The sequence below is a fragment of the Triturus cristatus genome, chromosome 12 (assembly GCF_964204655.1).
Source record: "Triturus cristatus chromosome 12, aTriCri1.1, whole genome shotgun sequence".
In the NCBI taxonomy this organism is placed as follows: Eukaryota; Metazoa; Chordata; class Amphibia; order Caudata; family Salamandridae; genus Triturus; species Triturus cristatus.
Genome location: NC_140595.1, coordinates 721,015,959 through 721,039,630, shown reverse-complemented (window position 1 = coordinate 721,039,630; position 23,672 = coordinate 721,015,959).

The window sequence follows — 23,672 nt, the reverse complement described above, 5'->3', positions numbered from 1 at the left end:
TCACGCCCGACGCCCGGAAACTAGTCTCGGTTGCTCTTTTATCTTCGCGCCTGGACTATTGTAATGCCCTCTACCTCGGGATGAACAACAAACTGGTCCACCGGCTGCAAGTGGTTCAGAACGCGGCAGCAAGGTTCGTTGTTAATGCCCCTAGGCGTTCCTCGGGAACCACGATCAGGAAAGATCTTCACTGGCTACCGGTATATGCCAGGATAAAATTCAAAACCCTGATCCTTATTCATCGGGCTCTCCATGACTCAGGGGCCGAGGGCATTAGGTCTCTCTTGTCCTACTACACCCCAGGCAGGGCTCTGCGATCCACTAGTCTAAAGTTGTTAACCGTCCCCCGGGTTGTGAAGGCAAGGTGGGGAGGCAGGGCCTTTTTCGCCCTTGCCCCCAGACTTTGGAATGAGCTTCCCCTTGACCTTAGGAATCAGGAATCCCCTTTTTTGTTTCGTCGAGCACTTAAAACTCTGCTCTTCTCTGAGGCCTATCCCTAATGTTTCTTTCCTGCTACTTGACTGATTGTTTTTCCATCTTCTGCGCCTTGACGCCCTTGGGCAAAGTAGCGCAATACAAATCCCCTATCAATCAATCAATCAATCAATCAATCAATCAATCAATCAATCATATCACAACACATCATAACACATCACTCATAACACAACGCACCACTCATATCACATCACGTTACTCCACAACATAACACATCACTCGTATTAAAAACATCACTCATAACACAGCACACCACAACACATTGCTCATAACACAACACATCGCTCATATCACAACACATCACTCCACATCATAACACATCACTCATACCACAACACTACACTCATATCACAACACATCACAACACATCACTGACATCACAACACATCACTGATATCACAACACATCACAACACATCACTCATATCACAACACATCATAACACATCACTCATATTACAACACATCACTAATGCAACACATCACTCATAACACAACACATCACTCATAACACATCACAATACATCACATAAAGCAACACATCACTCATAACACAACACATCACAACACATCACTCATAACACAACACATCATAACACATCACTCATATCAAAACACATCACATCATTCATATCACAGCACATCATAACACATCACTCATAACACAACACACCACTCATATCACATCACGTCACTCCACAACATAACACATCACTCGTATTAAAAACATCACTCATAACACAGCACACCACAACACATCGCTCATAACACAACACATCACTCATATCACAACACATCATAAGACATCACTCATACCACAACACTACACTCATATCACAACACATCACACCACATCACTGACATCACAACACATCACTGATACCACAACACATCAGAATACATCACTCATATCACAACACATCATAACACATCACTCATATTACAACACATCACTAATGCAACACATCACTCATAACACAACACATCACTCATTTCACAACACATCATAACACATCACTCCACATCATAACACTTCACTTCACATCACTCCACATCACTCCACATCACAACATATCACTCCACATCATAACACATCACTTCAATTCACTCCATAACACAACACATCTTAATATCACTCACATCATAACATATCACTCCACAACATAACACATCACAACTCATCACTCCACATCATACCACATCATATTACATCACTCCGCATCATAACACATCACTCATATCACAACACATCACTGCACATCATAACACATAACACTTTTGCCAACTTCTGTGAAGAGGTTTGAAAAGTAGGGTGCATACACAGGCCCTGAGATCAACAGCTTATTACAATCTTACTTTCATGAAAGTCTAGCAACCATTCAAATCCTGTCCGGGTTTTAATGTCTTTCCCACAAAGATGTTTTCTGAAAAGAACGCCCACCACAGGGTTTGGTTAGATTAAAGATAGTTGACAGAGTGTCTCTTTTCATGGTCGCTGCCACTGACCGACACAAAGTCACCGTTCAGTTTTTCCATTTCCAATACCATTAATTTTGTGCCCAGGAGGATTGCAGTATCTGTACAAGTAAAGTGAATGAAAAAAAATGAATGAATGGATGGATGAATGAATGAATAGCCACATTTCTAAAGCAGAATAGCTGCACAAAAGCCCATCCCAGCACTTATGTAAAGCAGCGACTTACATAACACACTATTAATTAAATCTCATTTAAAAGGCAAGTTCTCAGCTGCTTTCTGAAGCAAGTCTCACTCTTAGGAAAATGAACCTATGAAGATGGGATACTGTCCCAGGTGTTTGCGGACAGGTGGGTAAATGCCCCCTTTAACTAGTCTAAACCCAGGAATCTTTAGTAACACATCACTCTTATCACAACACATCACTCATATCACAAAACATCATTCATAACACAACATATCACAACACATCATTCTTATCACAACACATCATAACACATCACTCACAACACACCACTCATATCACATCACGACACGTCACTCCACAACATAACACATCACTCATAACACAGCACACCACAACACATTGCTCATATCACAACACATCACTCATATCACAACACATCACTCATACCACAACACATCACTCATAACACAACACATCACTCATTTCACAATACATCATAACACATCACTCCACATCATAAACACATCACAATATATCACTCACATCATAACATATCACTCCACAACATAACACATCACCTCATCACTCCACATCACTACACATCACTACACATCATACTACATCACTCCACAACATAACACATCACTCCACATCACTCCACATCACACTACATCACTCCGCATCATAACACATCACTCATATCACAACACATCACTGCACATCATAACACATAACACTTTTGCCAACTTCTGTGAGGAGGCTTGAAAAGTAGGGTTCATACACAGGCCCTGAGATCAACAGCTCATCTACAATCTTAACTTTCATGAAAGTCTAGCAACCATTCAAATCCTGTCCAGGTTTTAATATCTTTCCCACAAAGATGTTTCCTGAAAAGAACGCCCACCACAGGGTTTGCGGACAGGTGGGTAAATGCCCCCTTTAACTAGTCTAAACCCAGGAATCTTTAGTAGAGAGGATTTAGACGATCTAAAAGTCCACGACGGACAGTGAGACATGAACCTTTCTCTGAGGTGACTAGTCTTAGTGCTGCTTTGTGAAAATGTAAGTGTGCGAAACAAGGAAGCGCGCGTGCAGAGGACCGTCTCACACATTCCTAAAGTGCTGGATGGAATCTTCATCTTCATAATGACGGGTACTGTACATTTCCACAAACCGTAAGGTGCTGTTTGGGATGGTGGCGGCATACATGTTAAATTATTCCTCCCTCTCAACCTTACCGTGCATGAGAAAGAGCAACAAGGCACACAAAAAAAGCAGACTGTTGGCCTTTTCGTGAATATTAATAGGCGAGCGCTCCTGCTATTTCAGACCCTGAACCTGTGCCCCCCTCAAAGAAAGAGCCCCAAATGACGATACTAAAATCCCTGGGAACGGTCTGCGCCGAGGCTCCAAAGAGTGGCGGCCTGTCTCCTGCCCGACCTGACTCATCTCGGACAGACAGACTGAGACTCACTCACCTGAGGCCTGGCCTTCAGCGGCAAACGCGAGGGGGCAGTACGACAGGGCAAGGCTAGCCGCTAGCCTAGCCAGGCAGGGGCTAGCACTATAATAATGAAATCATGCTCGGCGGCCCGACTGCACGGAGATGACGGTCCACTCCTTCAATAATGGTCTCGGGCTGGGCTGTGTCGGGTCCTCTGGGATGCCTGCCTCACCTCCCCACGAGTCCTCAGTCACGCTCACGCACGCACGCACTTTTAGGTGCCATCCACATGATAATAGCAGTGTGCCCTACCCGCGCACACGTGTCGTTTCAGCGGTGACAACTGCGCGCCGCCGCGCATGCGCACCATTTAATTTAATTATGAAAGCGAGAGGCGAGCCTCAGAGGCTTGGCCGGGGCCCCTGCGTGCGCACGGCACTATTTAAATAATTAATGAAGAGCAGTGCGCCATTGGCGGTGGCATGTGCGCACAGCGCAGTCGCGCACCATTTATTTTAGTTCATGGGGACTGCAGCCCGAGGCCGTGCGCAACTGATCGCACCATTAAAATTGGACTAGTCCTGAAGAGTAGAGGTCGAGGCAGCGGCTTGCTTGCTGCCTCCTCTGAGTGAGGGGGCCCCTGGAGCGCGGGGGCCCCCCCGCACCGCGGGGGCTGCGGGGGCCTGTGTTACGCCCTTGCATGAAAGAATGAAACAGCTCGGAACCTGACTGAGGCTGCACACCATGTATGGACCAGTGCGTTACACAGTTGAGTGTGTGCAGCATTATTGAAACATTACAGACATTGGCTGAGGGTGCGCAGCATGAATTAGCAAGTGCAGACCATTGCTGAGGGTGTACAGCATGAACGAACCCGTGTAGAGCATGGCTGAGCATGTGCAGCATGAATGAAACAGTGCGGACCATGATGAGGTTGTGCAGCAGGAATAAACCAGTGCAGACCATGGGTGAGGGTGCACAGCCTGAATGAACCAATGTGGAGCATGGCTGAGCATGCACAGCATGAATGAACCAGTGCAGAGCATAACTGAGGGTGCGCAGCATATATAAACCAGTGCTGACCATGGCTGAGGGTGTGAGGCATGAATTAACCAGTGCAGAGCCTGACTGAGCTTGCACAGCATGATTAAACCAGTGCAGATCATGACTAAGGGTGTGCTGCATGTAGGAACAAACCAGTGCAGAGCCTGACTGAGGCTGCAGGGCATGCATGGACCAGTGCATTGCATAGATAAGTGTGTGCAGCATTATTGAAATATTGCAGACATTGTCTGAGGGTACGCAGCATGAATGTACCAGTGAAGGGCATGGGTGAGGGTTCACAGCATGAATGAACCAGTGCAGAGCATGCTGAAGGTGTGCAGCATGAATGAACTAGTGCAGAGCATTGCTGAGGGGATGCAGCAGGAATATACCAGTGCAGAGCATGGCTGAGGGTGTGCAGCATGGATGTACCAGTGCATAGCATGTCTGAGGGTGCACAGCATGAATGAAACAACGCAGAACATGATTGAGGGTGTACAGCATGGATGAACCAGTGCACAGCATGGCTGAGGATGCACTGCATGAATGACCTGATTGTACCAGAACCCACAAACTGAGCAGGACACATCCTTGACCCCGTTTTCACGGCAAGAAACTCCATCACCTTCAGCTACACCTCCGAACTCCCATGGAAGGCCCATCATTGCAGTTCACCTACAAACAACCATCACCCGCAAATCTCCACACTAGCTCCCACGCAGAAACTGGAGCAAGATCTCTGATGACCAGTTCTCCACCTCCCTCAGCAACTCCACCCCAGCCACCACGGACGACAACCCAAACGCCGCAGCCCAAACCCTGCAAAAATGGTTCCCCGACTGCAACAACACCATCGCCACCCTCAAGCAAACTACCAACAGATACACCAGGAGAGCCAGCTGGTTCTCCACCCAACGCCTAGAATCCAGATGAATCTGCAAATGCCTCAAAAAGACCTGGAGGAACTCCAAGACAACAGTAGCCCATGACGACTTCAAAGCAGCCACAACCACCCACCACCAACTTATCAGAAACACAAGGAAGAAAGCACTTCAGGACAGAATCTCCACCCACACAAACAACAGCAAGGAACTTTTCAACATCATCAAAGAGTTTGCCCCCTTCCAGGACCACTGCAACAAACTCAGTTCCTTCTTCCACCACAAAATCAAGATCATCTACGACAACTTCGATTATGAAAACCAACACGCGGAACCTACACCTCCCACTCCCGACACCAGGTACCCAACACTTGACAGTTGGATCGCTCTCACCACTGGAGACACCCCGAAGACAATGAAGTCAATCCACTCTGGGGCCCCCATGGACCCCTGCCCCCATCACATCTACCACAGAGCCACCAACACCACCACCCCTGAGCTTCGCAGAACCACCAAATGCTCCTTCTAAACTGCCTCCTTCCCCGACGACTGGAAACACGCCAAGATCAACCCTCTCCTGAAGAAGCCCTCGGTGGACCCCACCAACCTCAAAAACTTCAGACCCATCTTTTACTCATGTTGCCTGTGAAAGTTATTGAAAAAGCCGTCAGCAGCCAGCTTGCCTCCTTCTTTGAAGAAAACAACATCCTTGACACCTCCCAATCCGGCTTCAAGAAAAACCACAGCACCGAAACCGCCCTCCTCGCCATAACAGACGACATCCGTTCTCTCCTAGACAGAGGGGAGACTGTGGCCCTCATCCTCCTGGACCTCTCCGCAGCTTTTGACACAGTCTCTCACCGCACCCTAACCCGCAGACTCCGTGACGCAGGGATCCGGGACAAGGCCCTCAACTGGATCGGCTCATTCCTCTGTGACAGAACGCAGTGGGTATGACTCCCATCCTTCCTCTCAGATCCCACACCGATCACCAGCAGAGTTCTCCAACGATCCTCCATCAGCCCCACCCTATTCAACATCTACATGCCCCGCTCACCCTCATCATAAGATCCCACAGACTCAACATTGTATCCTACGCAGACGACACCCAACTCATCCTCTCCCTAACCAATGAGACTAGTCCTCCACCTACCACGTCACTGCCACATCACCCAACACCTGCGGACACTACATTGGCTCGCCCTCGAGAAGAGAATCCCCTTCAAGCTTCTCCCCCACCCCCATAAAGCCCTCCACAACACTGGACCTGCATACTTGAACTACTGCCTCTCATTCCACGTACCCCAAAGATCCCTCCACTCAGCCCAGCTCTCCCTTGCTACAGTGCCTCGCATCAAGAAGACCAGAACAGGAGGTTGCTCCTTCACCCTTCTCATGGCCAAGGCATGGAGCACCCTCCCACTCCACCACAGACAAACTACAACACTGTCTATGTTTACGAAGGAGCTCAAGACATGGCTCTTCGATGCATCTCCTTGAACATCCTGGACCTGCACTCCCCCCACAACCCCCAGCGCCTTGAGACCCACTTGGGTGAGTAGCTGTGTTTAACAAACCTATGATTGATGATTGAACCAGTGTCGAGCATGGCTGCATGTGCACTGCATGAATGAACCATTGCAGGGCATGCTGAGAGTACGCAGCATGTATAAACCAGTGCAGAGCATGATTGAGGATGCGCAGCATGAATGAACCAGTGCAGAGCATGACTGAGGATGTGCAACGTCAATTGACCAGTTCAGAGCATTGCAGAGTGTGTGCAGCATGGATGTACCAGTGCAGAGCATGGCTGAGAGTGTGCATCATGAATGAACCAGTGCAGAGCATTATTGAGATTGAACAGCATGAATAAGGCAGTGCAGAGCTTGGCTGACGGTGTGAGACATGAATGGACTAGTGCAGATAGTGACTGAGGGTGTGCAACATGCGTCAACCAGTGTAGCTCATGCGTGAGGGAGTGTGGCATGAAAATCCAGTGCAGACCATGGCTGAGGGTGTACAGCATGGATGTACCAGTGCAGAACATGATTGAGGGAGTGCAGCAAGGATGAACCAGTGCAGAGCACGGCTGAGTGTGCACAGCATGCATGAACCTGTGTAGAGCATGGCTGAGGGTGAACAGCATGAATAACCAGTGCAGAGCATGATTGAGAGTGCGCAGCATGAATGAACCAGTGCAGAACATGGCTGGAGATGTGCAGCATGAATGAACCATTGCAGAGCATGGCTGAGGGTGTGTGATGTTAATGAACCAGTGCAAAGCATAGCTGAGGGTGTGTGACAAGAATGAACCAGTGTAGAGTATGCCGAGAGTGTGCATCATGAATAAACCAGTGCAGAGCATGATTGAGGGTGCGCAGCATGAATGAACCAGTGCAGAGCATGATTATGGGTGCGCAGCATGAATGAACCAGTGCAGAGCATGGCCGAGGGTGCGCAACGTGAATGAACCAATGCAGAGCATGGCTGAGGGTATGCAGCGTGAATGGACCAGTGCAGAGAACGGCAGAGTGAAGGAAGTGACCCAGTTAGGGTCAACCGGGTCACTCGAGACCACCTCTCAGCCTTCCACACAAATGATGAGTCGTCAGACAGTAGAGAATACAAACCAAGTATATTTTATTCAGGTACACTCGAGCGGAGTCTGGTCTGACCAGCCTCCTTGGATTGCTGTAGAGGGACTGACTTCAGCAAGCATGGCGATACATTACGTACAATTCAGAACCAATAAAGACACTCCCTGACTGGAAGTTTCCAGTTGGTAGCTGACAAACAAAGGCAATACAGAAGGATGAGTCTCGATCCTGAGACCAGTGACATGCTATCTCAGCGCCAGGTTCATTCTGCCTGTGCCCGCCATTCTAAGGGTGGGAGCAGGCCCATCTAGTGGGAAAGGTATGCACTAATAAGAACAGTGTATTCATTAATACAGCAAGGCTCAACCTTGGAGAAAAGAAATATATTGCAGCTGCTTATGGGGCATTGAGACGGAAGTTAGTTTCAATCATAAATAAAGATTCCAACAGACCCCGTTTTAGCATTTGCTAAACCATTTCAGAATTGGGAACAAAAAAGATGTATTATGCAGAGAAACAAAAGACATCAACACTCAGAATTATTCATATATTCAGTATCAGAAATTGACATTTCAAGGGATGATGTAGAAGCAAAAATGCCCATCGTCAATCTGCATCATGTTGGAAAAATCCTTTTGCAACATGATGGCAGCACTAGTGTCGGGAGCTGTCTTTTTTGGTTTAGGAGTGAGAACGATTATACAGTAAGTGCAGCAGGTCGGTAGACAATGTATGCAAAGTCAACATGTAAAGAGAATACCAGCAATCACAACTAAAAAGATAAGGATCTTCCAACCCCAGGACGTGAACATACCCCAGAACTACCCAGAGAGACTCCAAGTACCATTTTCTTGATGTATATTGGATGAAAGTCTATGCAACTTCTGTATGGCAGCATTCACATTGGGGGCGTGGTCAGATATGTACACACAGCAGCTACTGCCAATAACATGACAGGGCCCTCCCCGATCAGCAAGGATGAAGTCTAACACCATCCTGTTTTGTAAGGTGGAGCTCAGCAGGGATATTGATCAGTATCCCTGCTGTTGTATTAATAACCCCTTCCATAACTCTTGTGAGCTGATGAATGTTAAGGCTATTAGACATGGGACCCCAAAAAGGTATGATACCCTTCATGGCATCCTCAAACTGTTGTAAAGTAGAATCTGTTTGGTTTATATCCTTTGTGTCAATGACCCTTCTCACTCTGGCAAGCATACACTTCTACGCTGTAGCTGATGGTCTTTGTGGTAATTGAATGGAGCTATATTCACAGGGGGAAGCAGAAAATAGAGGTAACACCTGCCCGACCATCCCCTCGGGAGCCAGACATAAGCTTGGGATCCACAGACAAAATAGACATTAGGGGGTCGCATTAAGAGCTGACTATCGGTCGTTCTCAATCTGTATGTGGAATTGCATATACTCTCCCCAACCTTTACCTTCCCGGTCCCCTGGACACAAAAGCTAGCTGCTGTGTTGACCACTGACACTGGCATCAGCTGATCTTCGGTAACATTACAAACCTGGAAGGATTGAAAGTACTCAGACGTGTTGAACCCTTGGAAATCAGCCATTTTCGTTCGAAACCAGGTCTCGTTCTTCACTCTTTTGTATGCGTTCATACAGGACCTTAAAAACGATCTGCCAAACATCTCTTGTCCTGTCTGTCCTACGGGGGGAACCCTGTGATGGAACTGTGCATTCTGTACCATAGTGCGAGAATCAACATATGTCCTATCCAGAGGAGAGATTTGGGGAGTGGGACGCATCAAACTGAGCAATTCAAACCAATCCTCGCCACTTCTGATGTATGACAGTGACATGGACAACAGATGACCACTTTTATGTGTCACTGAGGGAAGCAATCCACACACCCAACAATAAGTGGTATTAGACTCTTCATGAGCCTGATGCAACATTTGTACAAACACGTTATCTGTATAAGACTTTCGGTGCTCTCCTTTGTGAGGGGCCAAGGTGACAAAAATGTGTTCAGGGGGAGTGGGTGTTGTACCAACCAAGGAATGTACAGGATACTTCTCCTCCAGGAACCAGGATATCCCCAATACAATTATTAGTGCAATCGCAACTATTGATGCAAAAACTAGTTTACTCTTTTGCAAATGGCTGTTCCTTCTCCTCAATGGGTCGACCAAACGGATACATTATGAAACAAGGAAAAAAGAATGTAATAAAACTGATGGCAACGGCAAGTGTTCCCAGTGTCCGTCAGAGTCTCACTGGTAGACTCCTTTTGTTCATCAACGTTGGCGCTCTTGAGCACCGGCAGTGGAGTTGCTCAGTCCTAGCTCTTGATAAATCCCACATCGTCCAGGATAATGTACCCTCCTCCAAGGGAGCACGTTCGATCTATCCTGTCCAATGTCCAAACAATGCACCAATCTCGCCTCACCCTAAACTAACACTGTTGGTACTATAGGCAAAGTACACCCTGACTTGTGCAGTCCATCCCTAAATAATCTGACTTCTTTGGTGCACTGTCCTCCACTCAAGGGCGCAAATTGTACCTGGTGACTCCAGGCACAAAGGGGTCAATGAAAAGGGGCTCAGGCACAGAGGGGTCAGTGGAAAGGGGCCCCTGAATGACTCTGGGGCACTCCGGCGGCACTGCCGCATTTAGCACCTCATTATTTTCGGCATCTGTTTGGGTCCATGTTAGAATCGCATCGCTGAACGGCATGAACTGGGGCACCTTTTCATGCTCCGAATCCCCAATGCCGTCCCTTACCCACTGATCATAGGGCAAGGGCAGGGGTACTCTGCGGCAGTGATGCAAATGAATCTAGTTCTTTCAGCCGGTGACTTTTACAGCTGTGCGGGTAGCAAGGAGGACCTGGACAAGTCCCTTCCAGTGGGGCTCCAAACTCTTTTTCCGTTGGAAGTTCTTCACCAGGACAAAATCGCCAGGCCGAATATCATGTCTGGGCCCCCTTGGGTACAGGTGGTAGGGACTTGTGTATCTGTTGGTGAATAGAATGCAGACTTGTGGTTAACTCACACAGGTAATATGTCAGCAAAGGATACTCAATTTCTGAAAACTTCTGCGGTTGCAGGACGCCCCAGACATTCGCTGGGTGTCCGAACATGACCCCGTAAGGTGACAATCCTGTACTAGAATGCACTGTTGTTCTTGTGGACAAAAGGGCTAATGGTAAACATCTGGCCACTGCAACCCTGTTGTCTCCTGAATCTTTGCCAATTTCAGTTTGAGAGTACCGTTGTCCTTCTCAAACAAACCTCCTGCCTGTGGATGATTGCAGCATGGAACTTCTATCTGGTGTGTAGTCCCTCACAAACTAGCTGAATATCCTTGGCATTGAAATGACTTCCGTTATCACTCCAGATCAAACTGGACAAGCCAAAGCAAGGAAAGAACTCCTTCAGGAGTATATTTGCAGTCGCAATGGCCGTATTCTCTTTAGTGGGTTAAGCCTAAACTCATTTACTGAATTCACAAACAACACCCAACACATACTTCAAATTATTGTTCCTGTCTATTACAATGAAGTCCATTTGAAGGACCTCAAACGGGAAAGTGTGAGGTGCAAAATTACCGGGTGGCATAGGGGTACCCTTGCCAGGATTGTGCATCATGCACACCATGCAGTGTTTTACCAAATGTGCATCTGTCTTGGAGATGTTGTCATTTTGCCATGCGGGGTCTAACAACTTGCAAATACCCTTAGCACTGACATGAGCTGGGCCATGGGCCATTGTCACTTCAGGAAGAACATATGAATCTGGCATCATCCATCTCTGCGTCCCTGACTTGTCAATCCAACATCCTTCATCATTCAAATTTGCTGTACTTTCCTGCCACACAGCTAATTCCTCCACCGTGGCCTCACTCTGGATCTTCTTCACATTTTCTAGTATATCCTCAAACATGGAGAACTCGGGCACCCACCTGGCGGGACCTGCTACAAACATTCTTTTCATCTTTGTTTGAGCTGTATCCTTAGCTGTCTGATCCGCGAAACCATTCCCCTTACCCACATTGCCAGTAATTTTCTTATGGGCGCTGCACTTCACTATGGCCACTTTCTTAGGGAGGGCCAAAGCGGACAGAAGCCTATGTATAAGAGGACCATGCTGAATGTGTGCCCCGTGGGAAGTAAGGAACCCTCTCTCTGCCCAGAGCCGCCCAAATTTATGGGCGACCCCGAAGGCATACTGGCTGTCAGTATAAATATTAACAACCAGTCCCTCGCTCAACTCATAGGCTCGAATAAGGGCGACTAGCTCTGCAGCTTGGGCCAACTGATAGGGAACTTGTGATGTCTCAACTACCGTGCGCAGTGTTGTAATTGCATATGCAGCAGTTGCAGTACCATCTGGTAACTAAAAGCTAGAGCCATCAACATATAGTTCTCCTTGAGGGTCCAATAAGGGAACATCAGTCAGGTCTACCCATCCCTTCGTCTCTTCCTCCGTCCGGAAGATACAATCATGTATGTCAATCTCCTCATTCTCAGAAGGGAGGGGTAGTAACGTGGCTGGATTCAGAGTGGCACAGCGTTTGATCGTAATGTGCTTTTGAAAGAGCTTTAGCTCATAATCAGTCGGACATGCACTGGTGAGGTGCTGTGTCCTTATCTTATTTAAAAGTGCATCCACAGCATGGAGTACCATGAATGTGAGGTCAGCATCGAGTACAAGTCCCGCTGATTGTCTTTTTGAGACGGCTACAGCTGCGACCACTCTTATCCAGCTCTGAAGGGCTCGGGCAACAGGCTCAAGTACAGCAGAGAAATAAGCAAACGATTGTTGCTTATCTTGAATTTTTGTGTTAAAACAGAAAGCGCAAAACCACCCAGCTCATAGACGTACAATACAAAGCACTTTGCATAATTAGGGGTACCAAACACTGGGCCTGAGCAAACCACAGTTTTTAATTGCTCAAAAGACTGCTGACACTCTGGCTTCCAAGGCAGGGGCTTGTGCACATTTTTTAGTGTTAGCGCAAGCATGAGCTTAATAAGCAGCGAGTAGCCAGATATCCACTGCCTGCAATAAGAAGTGATACCTATGAAAGCGTGCACAACTTTCTGACTTTGCGGGACAGACATTTTAACAATGGTACTGATGCGCTCAGGCGTCAGTCTCCTACCCTCCTTCGACAGTAGGTGACCTAAGTAGGTGACCTCCTGTTGACAATACTTACATTTTGGAAAGGATACCTTATGACCATGGTAAGCTAGATGAAACAACAGATTAACGTACTATATCTGTAACCTTGTTCTGTGTCTGAGGCGATGAGCAGGTCGTCAACATATTGAAGTAATACATTACCTGTGGGGAGCGACAAGGGATCCAGCTGGCTTTTCAATGCCTGACTATAAATACTTGGACTTTCTGTATAGCCTTGAAGAGCGTGTCAGAATCTAAAACTTCTACCAGCTACGGTGAAACCGAACAGATATTTGCTATCAGGATGAATGGGAACACTGAAGAATGCTTTTTTCAAATCAATGACAGAAAAGAATTTGGCAGAAGAAGGAATCATTGTCAAGAGAGTCGTAATGTCAGGGACCACAGGAAACTGAGGAATCACTATTTTGTTAACTTCACGCAAATCAATCACAAAACGGTAAACATCTTCGGGATACTCGGAGGGACCCGAAAGAGTCCGTTTGAGGATCGGACGAATAGGGGTAAAACTAAAATTGTCAGTCGTCTCCTCAACCATTCCTTTCTCAATCAAGTCTTTCACAATTTGAATCAAAACTCACTAACCCACCTGCGGTATCTTATACTGCGAAATGTAGAGTAAACTAGCACCTTCCGTGACACATATCGAAACAGGTGATTTCTGCAACAAACCCACTTCTGTGTCACCCATTGCTCACAGTGTGGGTGGCACATCTTTAAACTCAGCAGGGAGAGGCGCATCTTTAGACAGACACTGCATAGCGCACACAACATTCGGACCCATTTTCATGTAGACACCATCCGGGGAGCAATAAATTGCGGCATGCAATTTATTCAATAGATCCAGACCCATTAAATTTTCTCCACAATTAGATGTCAATAAGAACGGCGAATACACAGTAAAAGGACCAATAGTCAATGCGAGGGGTTTTGAAATGGGGCTCACAACCGGTACACCAGAAAAAACCTACCAAACATTATTAGGACCAGACAGAGTCACCCCAGGGACCAAGTAACGAGAAATAGAGCTGTTTCTTGCACCTGTATCAACCAAAAACTACTTAGTCGAACCATGCACATCCGCACTAACGTACTGACCATGTTGATCTACAGGTATTGGAACTGGTCCCTCACTCTGTCCCTGGCTTCCCTAGCTGTGAGACATCCCTGTCACCTTATCCGTATCATAGTCATCAAGATAATACTGTTTGCCCCGAGGGTCATCAAAGTAATTTTGATCAGTTTGGCATTCCGATGCCCCAGCTGTCTGAGCTCTATCCTGGCCACCATCTCACCGACCCCGTCCATGAGGCCCTTGCCCTCTTGGGACAGCCACCTTCTGCAAAAGCACAGGGCACTCGCTGCGCCAGTGCCCCTCTTCCCTGCAGTACGTACACTGATTCAGTCCTAAATTCCTGCTAGCATGGGGAATACCACCATGTCCTCTACCATTCTATCGAGAAGCCTGTTGCAATAACACCTTCGTCTTCAAATCTTTATGTATTTTCTCCACCTTCTCCTTCTCCCCATTTTCCCTGTGCTCATAATACTGCGGCATATTCAAGATAACAGAAGGAGAAGATGTGGACCAGGTACTCTCAGAAGCCTATAATCATGTGGCAATCTCGGGTAGCAAGTTTGAAACAAATCTACTAACAAACAAACACACACCACCTTCAATCGACAAGTCCTGTCCACTATAATCCAGAAACACACTTTCAAACCGGGTGAAAAAATCAGACCCATTCTCATCTTTCTTCTGGCGGCAAGCCGATAGCTTGTCCCAATCAATCTTTCAGGGTGGAATAAGAGAATTCATTTACATGATAATTCAGCCAGGCAGAGCATGTATCTCTACCTTAGGCTGCTCACCATGCTTCCTCTCCTGGTTCCATACTTTTATTTGGTCCCAGGTACCACCCAATTCTGCAACGTGATCCTGTGCGTGTACCTGTCTCTAAATATCAACCGGAACCAACAAACCAAAGAACATTTCAATATCCGCAAGCGTCATCAGTGTCGAAGATGCTGCCACAGTCAATTCCTTATAATATGCTGAAGGATTCTTTCTAGGGTCCGGTAACTGAGTCTTAAGGGACAAAACCTCACTCCTTTTCCATGGAGTATAAACCCACTGTTCTTGGAAACAGGCCGCTACCCCTGGTCTAGTAACAACATCATGCTGATCCCGTAGCTCTGGTTTTTCAGGGTGCTATATGGGGTGGACCTCCCTCATCGGAAACTGAGATACCATCTACAGGCTCTTCTCAAGCAGCCTACTCCGATAAGCAACCAATTTTGCAACATTACCAAAAACTTGACCAGGCGCCATATCAGCAATGTAGACATGATCCTTAATATCATAGATAATCTGTGGTGCTGCATCATTGAAACACTGCTCCCAGAGCCCAATAAAAGTAGCCGACAGGTGTTTAAGGGCATGCTGCTGCACAAAGGGCTCATAATCTTTCATCACATTCCAGACATCCTCCACACCATAAATGGGGTTGCGAGCACACTGCGTAACCTGATAAGCCCCTACCGACTTCTCTGCCTCTCCCATATCAGATCGCACCAACGTTCGCCCCAATCGTTCCTTACATTTCATCCAGTCTCTATCCTCAGGGCTGCGTACTGGCGTCCCACCACTCTGTAATGTTGGGGAATGGCGGAACACAGTGGGAGTGATAGCAGAGGTAGTGGGCATTAACATCGCTGCTGGCTGTGTCATGGGTGTAAGAGCTGGCAAAAGCGATGCCAAAGCAATAGGTGTTGCAGGGATGCTAACAGTCATAGTTGCCACAGATGGCAAAGACAAAGAAAGGACAGGAGGTGCCGAGGCCCAGGCAGACTGAGTGACGGTAGTAGAAGAAGAAACAGCAGAAATAGAGGAACCGGGCAACTAGGCCTGTGGGGAAAGAACGGGATATACCCTATGCAGGGCATACGGATGTGGGGGTCGAACATCTAGCAATTCTTCGACGAAAGCATCATTTTCCTCTTGGGCTACATAAGATTTATCAATATTCAGTCGAAACCTCCTATCTTCATGTTCAATTCCTATCTCCTGCTTCTCTCTATCATGCACTACAGCTTTCTGAGTCAATCTCTACATTCTCCCCTTCCGGGCCTCTTTCTCTGCTTTCATTCGCCTCTGTTTAGCCTCTTTTTGCCATGTTCTGAGGGAATCAAACATCGATTGCCTACTTCTTTTCGCAAACAACTTCTCCTGTAAAAACAAATCTTTTCTTCATCAAAAGTGCCCATCAACAGCCACTACAACTCAGCATTGTCCCTCGTATATTTGTGCCATAACATACTAAACATTAATAGGGCCAATGCCATGTTTTACATACATGTCAAAATTCGGAGTGCCTTCCAGAGGCGCTGGCTGACTTTCTTCCAGTCGAACATCAGCAGAACAACAATGACAACAAGAAACCAAGAAGCGACTAAAACAAGGCATTTTCAAAAGTAAGACAAATTCGTTGTGTTGCCTAGCAAAGTGTTCAGAAATACTATATATCCAAAGCGGCCCTCAGACCGTACCAAAGAATATTCAAAATCGGTCTTCAGACCGTACCCAAGACAAAGCAAAATGGTACCATATCCAAAAAGAACCAAAAGAAACCCACCTGGTGCACACAGGTCAAACTAATTTATTTTCCACTGCCGACTCTTCGGACCAAACGGTCAGATCCAAGGGTTTCACCGTTCAGGACCCCAGTCGGGATGACCACTGGACGAAGCACCAACCGGTCAGACAGATGGGGCAGCTGCGAGTTCAGGACTCTCTCATGCAGGGATCCCTGGTCCACCCATCTGACCCGACGATGGCCCCGACCTCCTCACCTGTCCATGGACGAGGATGGGTCACTCGATGGGGTCCCTGTTCTGGCACCAGCTAAAGGAAGTGACCCAATAAGGGTCACCCGGGTCACTCGCGACCACCTCTCAGCCTTCCACACAAATGAAGAGTCAGTCAGATAGTAGAAAATATCAACCAAGTATATTTTATTCAGGTACATGCGAGCGGAGTCCGGTCTGATCAGCCTCCTTGGATTGCTGCAGAGGGACTGACTTCAGCAAGCATGGAGACACATTATGTACAATTCAGAACCAATAAAAACACGCCCTGACTGGAAATTTCCAGTTGGTAGCTGACGAACAAAGGGAATACAGAAGGAGGAGTCTTGATCCTAAGACTGGGTACATGCTATCTCAGAGCCAAGGTCACTCTGCCCGTGCCCGTTGCTCTGAGGGTGGGAGCAGGTCTATCTAGTGGGAAAGGTATGCACTAATAAGAACAGTGTATTCCTTAATACAGCAAGGCTCAACCTTGGAGAAAAGAAAACTATTGCAGCTGCTTTCAGTAGGGGCATTGAGACAGAAGTTAGTTTCAATCATAACTCAAGATGGAGGCTGAATATAAAATGGTGTCGCAAATACTAACTTAAGACGTGCAATGCATAAACAATATAGCTAAAACATTTTTATTCCAACAAGAGGGTGTGCAGCATGGATGTACCAGTGCAGAGCATGGCTGAGGGAGCGCAGCATGAATGAACCAGTGTATAGCTTGTCTGAAGGTGTGCAGCATGAATGAACCAGTGCAGAGTATGGCTGAGGGTGTGCAGTACTAATGAACAAGTGCAGAGCACGGCTGAGGGTGTGCAGCATGAATGAACCAGTGCATACCATGGCTGAGGGTGTGCAGCATGAATTAAACATGCAGACCATGACTGAGGGTGTGCAGCATGGATGTACCACTGCAGAGCACAGCTGAGAGTGCACAGCATGAATGAACCAGTGTAGAGCATGGCTGCATGTGCACAGCATGAATGAAACTGTGCATAGCATGTTATGTTATCTAATGTTATTTTAATTTATAACAGTACATGGGAACAATGGTCCCAGTATACGAATAGATGTGTATAGAAGAACCACAAAGTTATATTTAATTAAACAAAAAATAAGCAAAACATAGTATTCTTCTCCATCGTGTGGGCCACTGATGGTAACCCTCCCCACTCTCCCCCTCCTACACTCCTGTCCTGAGGAAGAGCCCGACATAAGGGACATACTTACCTACTACTACAAAGGGGTCGAAACGTCGACATCTACTACACTAGCCAGTTCAACCAACAGCGATTCATCACTGTGATTTTATTTGGAATTATGGCTATCTAACATTTGTACCTAATGTGAATTATTTGGCTCTTGTAGGACCCCATTGTGTGTTTTGTAAATAACAGAATACGTGAATTATACACTGTTTCACTCACTTCCTTATCCTCACTTCATTCACATCACCCTCACCTTCCCTTCCTGGGGCACTGCTTTAAATGTCCACGAATTAAATGAATTACTGGCTGTTCAGTGTGATTAAACAAAACTGTTCATCAAGAATACTATGTTGTGCTTATTTTTTGTTTAACTAAATATAACTTTGTGGTTCTTCTATACACATCTATTCGTATGCTGGGTCCATTGTTCCTATGTACTGCTCTATACCCAGGTCGCAGTGACGTTAATTGGGTTTACCCTTCTAGGTAACCATTTTAATTTATAATGCATATTGAATCACCCCGGGAGAAGTATCTCGGAGGGATACCAGGACAGAGGCAAAAGAAAAACAACACTATTAGAATAAAGCAATCTTAAGTACTTTCCTGAATTGTAAGTGATCCATGCAGGTACGGATTTGAAGAGGCAACTTATTCCAATAAAAGGGAGCTAGGTATAACAACGACTTTTCTGGCTCTTGGAATAGTGAGCAAAGCTTTGCCCCTTGATCTTAGAAGTCTAAAGGGGGAATAACAACGAAACTTGGAAGATAAGTAGCTGGGACTTTTCCCTATCAGAGCCTTATGGGTTAAAAAGCACATCTTAAAGATGATTCTGTTTTGAACCAGAAGTGTAAAGGCGTGCAGGAGAAGGGAAGATACATCACCAGATAAAAGATCACTCAGGAGACGAGCTACGGTGTTCTGAACCACTTGCAGTTTTGATAGTAATGTCTCTTTTGCTGAGGCCAATAGAGCATTATCATAATACAAACAGCCGATGACCAGAGCCTGGACCAGAGTTTTCCTCACTGCGATTGATAGGGAAGGAAAGGCTCTTCTCAGAAAACGCATCATATGAAAGCAAAAGCTAATAATGGGCGAAACCTGCTCTTTTATGATAAGTGAGTGGTCCAGTCGAACTCCCAGAAAACTGCCGCTAAAGCGGCGATAATGGGCTTGATACAGGGCCGGACTGGCCGTAGCGGGCACCGGGCAATCCCCCGGTGCGCCGCACGGGTGGGGGCCGGTTTTGGGCCCCTGGGGGCCATTTTTGTTACAGGGCCGTTTTTGCAGCATACCTGCAAAATCGGCCCTGTAACAAAATCGGCTGAAAACCGGCCCTGGTAAAGAGCTCGGCGGCACCCCCAACCCCCAGGGGGGGCCTGCCGATCACTTTGCCAGGGCCGGTTTTGGTTCCCAGTCCAGCCCTGGCTTGATAATATGCCGCAGAGAATTCCAATAGAAGCCCATGTTGACACCAGAACATGAGAATTCTCAAGGGCATATTATCAAGCCCATTATCGCCGCGCTAAAGCGGCAATAATTTTAACGCTGTGTCTTGATAATATGTCCCTTAATTCCTCTCAATGGAGCATTTCTCAGCAAACAGGAGAACTGCCACGCAAGCTTCTGAGCTAGTCCCAGCAGCTCCTCACCAGGCCTGCAATTCCTACCCATAATGCCATTTTCTCCTCTCCTCTTCACGTGCTCCAGTCTACCTTATAGCCCTCAAAAGGAATCTTAACTCACAGAGCTAGCTAAATGGCTGAATTTGCCTGCCAGGTATATCAGCCAACTGCGTAACTCAGTAGGTTGAAAGTTATACGCACACATCCAGCATGTTTCAGCTTTCACTGCTGGTCCGTTAGCTCAGATAGCTCAGGTGGTTTATGTGCGTGCTGCAGAGTACCATCGGGCTTATTTACAATCCGCTATCACCTTTAATATGGGGAAAAGTGACTTTCCGGTGGCGCAAGGGGCTTGTAAATAAGCCCTTATTTGCATTCACATATTTGAACTCTATGATCGAGGAGCTGATTCATTTGTTACAGAGACGCAGATGTAACCTGGAAGTCAAGAGATCCTGTCATGTTAAAATACCTCAGTGGGTTGGGCACGTGTTATCAAGGCAAGAATGTGATGTGCGGGTTGTAAATTTCATGTTTTGCAGGACTGACTAAAACGGTCGTGCTGGTCGATAAGTGACTTCTATTTTTAGGTGCCAAGAAACAATTTTGCTGTGTGCAAATCATTATTAGGATAATGATTCCCCTACTGCATACCTATAGTATATAACTTTTATGTTATTCAAGGAATGTTATTTTTAGTTGCCTCATGAAATCAAGATGCGGCACCTTTTTATGCTTCTTTGTTGTTGTGCACAATTTTTGTTAAATCTCGTGTAGAAAATACTTTGCCTTTGAGACAACTTAAAAATGTTTTCCCCGGAACTCGCAGCTGAACACCGGAAGTGCTTGTAGAGAGCCATCCGGACTCTCCTGGACAATGTATCCATATACACGCATCCCCACACCCCTCGGGGCGGGCTCGTCCCGAGGGGATAAATAAACGGGGCAAGACCGCACGTGGTCTTGCAGCCCAGAACTGTATGCCGGTGTGTGTGTGTCCTTTACTAAAGCGCCATAGCTGTAACTGCGACACCAGGCCGCGCCGCGCTACACTGGCGACGAGGCCGGTCGCGCCCTCGTGTGCATTGCAGCTGGACCGGCTCGTGCGGAGCCCACCCGCAACGTCGCTGCCCCTGGCGCTCACCTGGAGGTGCGGTGAAATCGTGAAGCCCACCCGCATGCGGCCGGAGAAGGAGCTGCGGCCGGTGGCGCTGAGCGCCGTCTGTGGGGTGAGTGGCTGCCTGGACGCCTCCGCATTCCACTCTTGCTCCTCCTGCCTCAGCGCTGTGATCGGAAGGAGCGCCACTCCCACGTACTGGCTCCCTGCTGCCCCGGCTGATCGCTGGTTACGGGACCTGTCCGGAGCTGCCCTGGGCCTGCCTGCTGTCTTGCTCGCTCGCTCCGAGTGAGGCAAGTTTGGGCCACAAAGTTGCCGATTGGTCCACAAGTGAGCTGGGAGAGTGCTCAATAAAGCAGTTTCGAGAAAAAAAAAAGGAAAGGAGGGGAACAAAGATAACAACAAGCACTGGCAAAGCCAAACCAGCGTAGACAGTGAATAAGGGGAACAGAGAGCAACAAGCATTGGCAAACCCAGCAAGTGGGGGGACAACAGGAGTCCCAAGCAAGGGATCAGGACAACAAGCAGTGGCAAGGCCACCCAGCGAGGCGAGGAAGAGACTACCCTGAGCTGAACACGCGGTGGTGATACCGCAGCCACGCCCAGTACAGTCGCACGATGACTACGAGGCCTGTGGGAGGCGCAGGCGCTGCGGGAGGTGCAGGCACACAGCAAGCAGGAGGGGCCAATCAAGGCATCGGCAACAATCCACCACTGCCACCAATGGTCACCCACACCGCCGTAGCACCACTGCCACCATTTAGCGAGACTGCGGATCCAGCCACAGATTCGAGTCGGAGACCGAGTGGTCATCAAGGATCGGCACCCGGGATGGAAGTTCAGGACCCCTTACGAGCCCGAGGTGTGGACGGTGACGGCGGTCCAGGGACGATGGTTACCGCCAAACGAGGCCAACAGGTTGTAACCAGAAATGTGTCGAGTTTCAAGGTGGTCGCAGAAGGTGGCGCTGATGGGGACGAGCCCCAATCCACACTCCTTCCCCGGGATGGGGGTGCCCCAACGTCTCCTGGTGGAATGCTGCCACCCCTAGTGCCAGGCCTGCAGTCACCTACAGGTGGCGAGGGATGTCAAAGATCCCCCGGTTCGGATCAGGTCGAGAGGATGTCGCCGGCCACTCCATCGCCCCGTCCTCCGGCATCCTACACCCGGAGTCAGAGGTACGGCCTTCGTCCGAACCCTGTCCCCAGTCAAGGACTGGCTGACTTTATATATCCTTCTCCATGATTGGGTGGACTTTGAAGTTTGAACTAAAAGAAAGGAGGGATGTAGAGAGCCATCCGGACTCTCCTGGACAATGTATCCATATACACGCATCCCCACACCCCTCGGGGCGGGCTCGTCCCGAGGGGATAAATAAACGGGGCAAGACCGCACGTGGTCTTGCAGCCCAGAACTGTATGCCGGTGTGTGTGTGTCCTTTACTAAAGCGCCATAGCTGTAACTGCGACACCAGGCCGCGCCGCGCTACACTGGCGACGAGGCCGGTCGCGCCCTCGTGTGCATTGCAGCTGGACCGGCTCGTGCGGAGCCCACCCGCAACGTCGCTGCCCCTGGCGCTCACCTGGAGGTGCGGTGAAATCGTGAAGCCCACCCGCATGCGGCCGGAGAAGGAGCTGCGGCCGGTGGCGCTGAGCGCCGTCTGTGGGGTGAGTGGCTGCCTGGACGCCTCCGCATTCCCCTCTTGCTCCTCCTGCCTCAGCGCTGTGATCGGAAGGAGCGCCACTCCCACGTACTGGCTCCCTGCTGCCCCGGCTGATCGCTGGTTACGGGACCTGTCCGGAGCTGCCCTGGGCCTGCCTGCTGTCTTGCTCGCTCGCTCCGAGTGAGGCAAGTTTGGGCCACAAAGTTGCCGATTGGTCCACAAGTGAGCTGGGAGAGTGCTCAATAAAGCAGTTTCGAGAAAAAAAAAAGGAAAGGAGGGGAACAAAGATAACAACAAGCACTGGCAAAGCCAAACCAGCGTAGACAGTGAATAAGGGGAACAGAGAGCAACAAGCATTGGCAAACCCAGCAAGTGGGGGGACAACAGGAGTCCCAAGCAAGGGATCAGGACAACAAGCAGTGGCAAGGCCACCCAGCGAGGCGAGGAAGAGACTACCCTGAGCTGAACACGCGGTGGTGATACCGCAGCCACGCCCAGTACAGTCGCACGATGACTACGAGGCCTGTGGGAGGCGCAGGCGCTGCGGGAGGTGCAGGCACACAGCAAGCAGGAGGGGCCAATCAAGGCATCGGCAACAATCCACCACTGCCACCAATGGTCACCCACACCGCCGTAGCACCACTGCCACCATTTAGCGAGACTGCGGATCCAGCCACAGATTCAAGTCGGAGACCGAGTGGTCATCAAGGATCGGCACCCGGGATGGAAGTTCAGGACCCCTTACGAGCCCGAGGTGTGGACGGTGACGGCGGTCCAGGGACGATGGTTACCGCCAAACGAGGCCAACAGGTTGTAACCAGAAATGTGTCGAGTTTCAAGGTGGTCGCAGAAGGTGGCGCTGATGGGGACGAGCCCCAATCCACACTCCTTCCCCGGG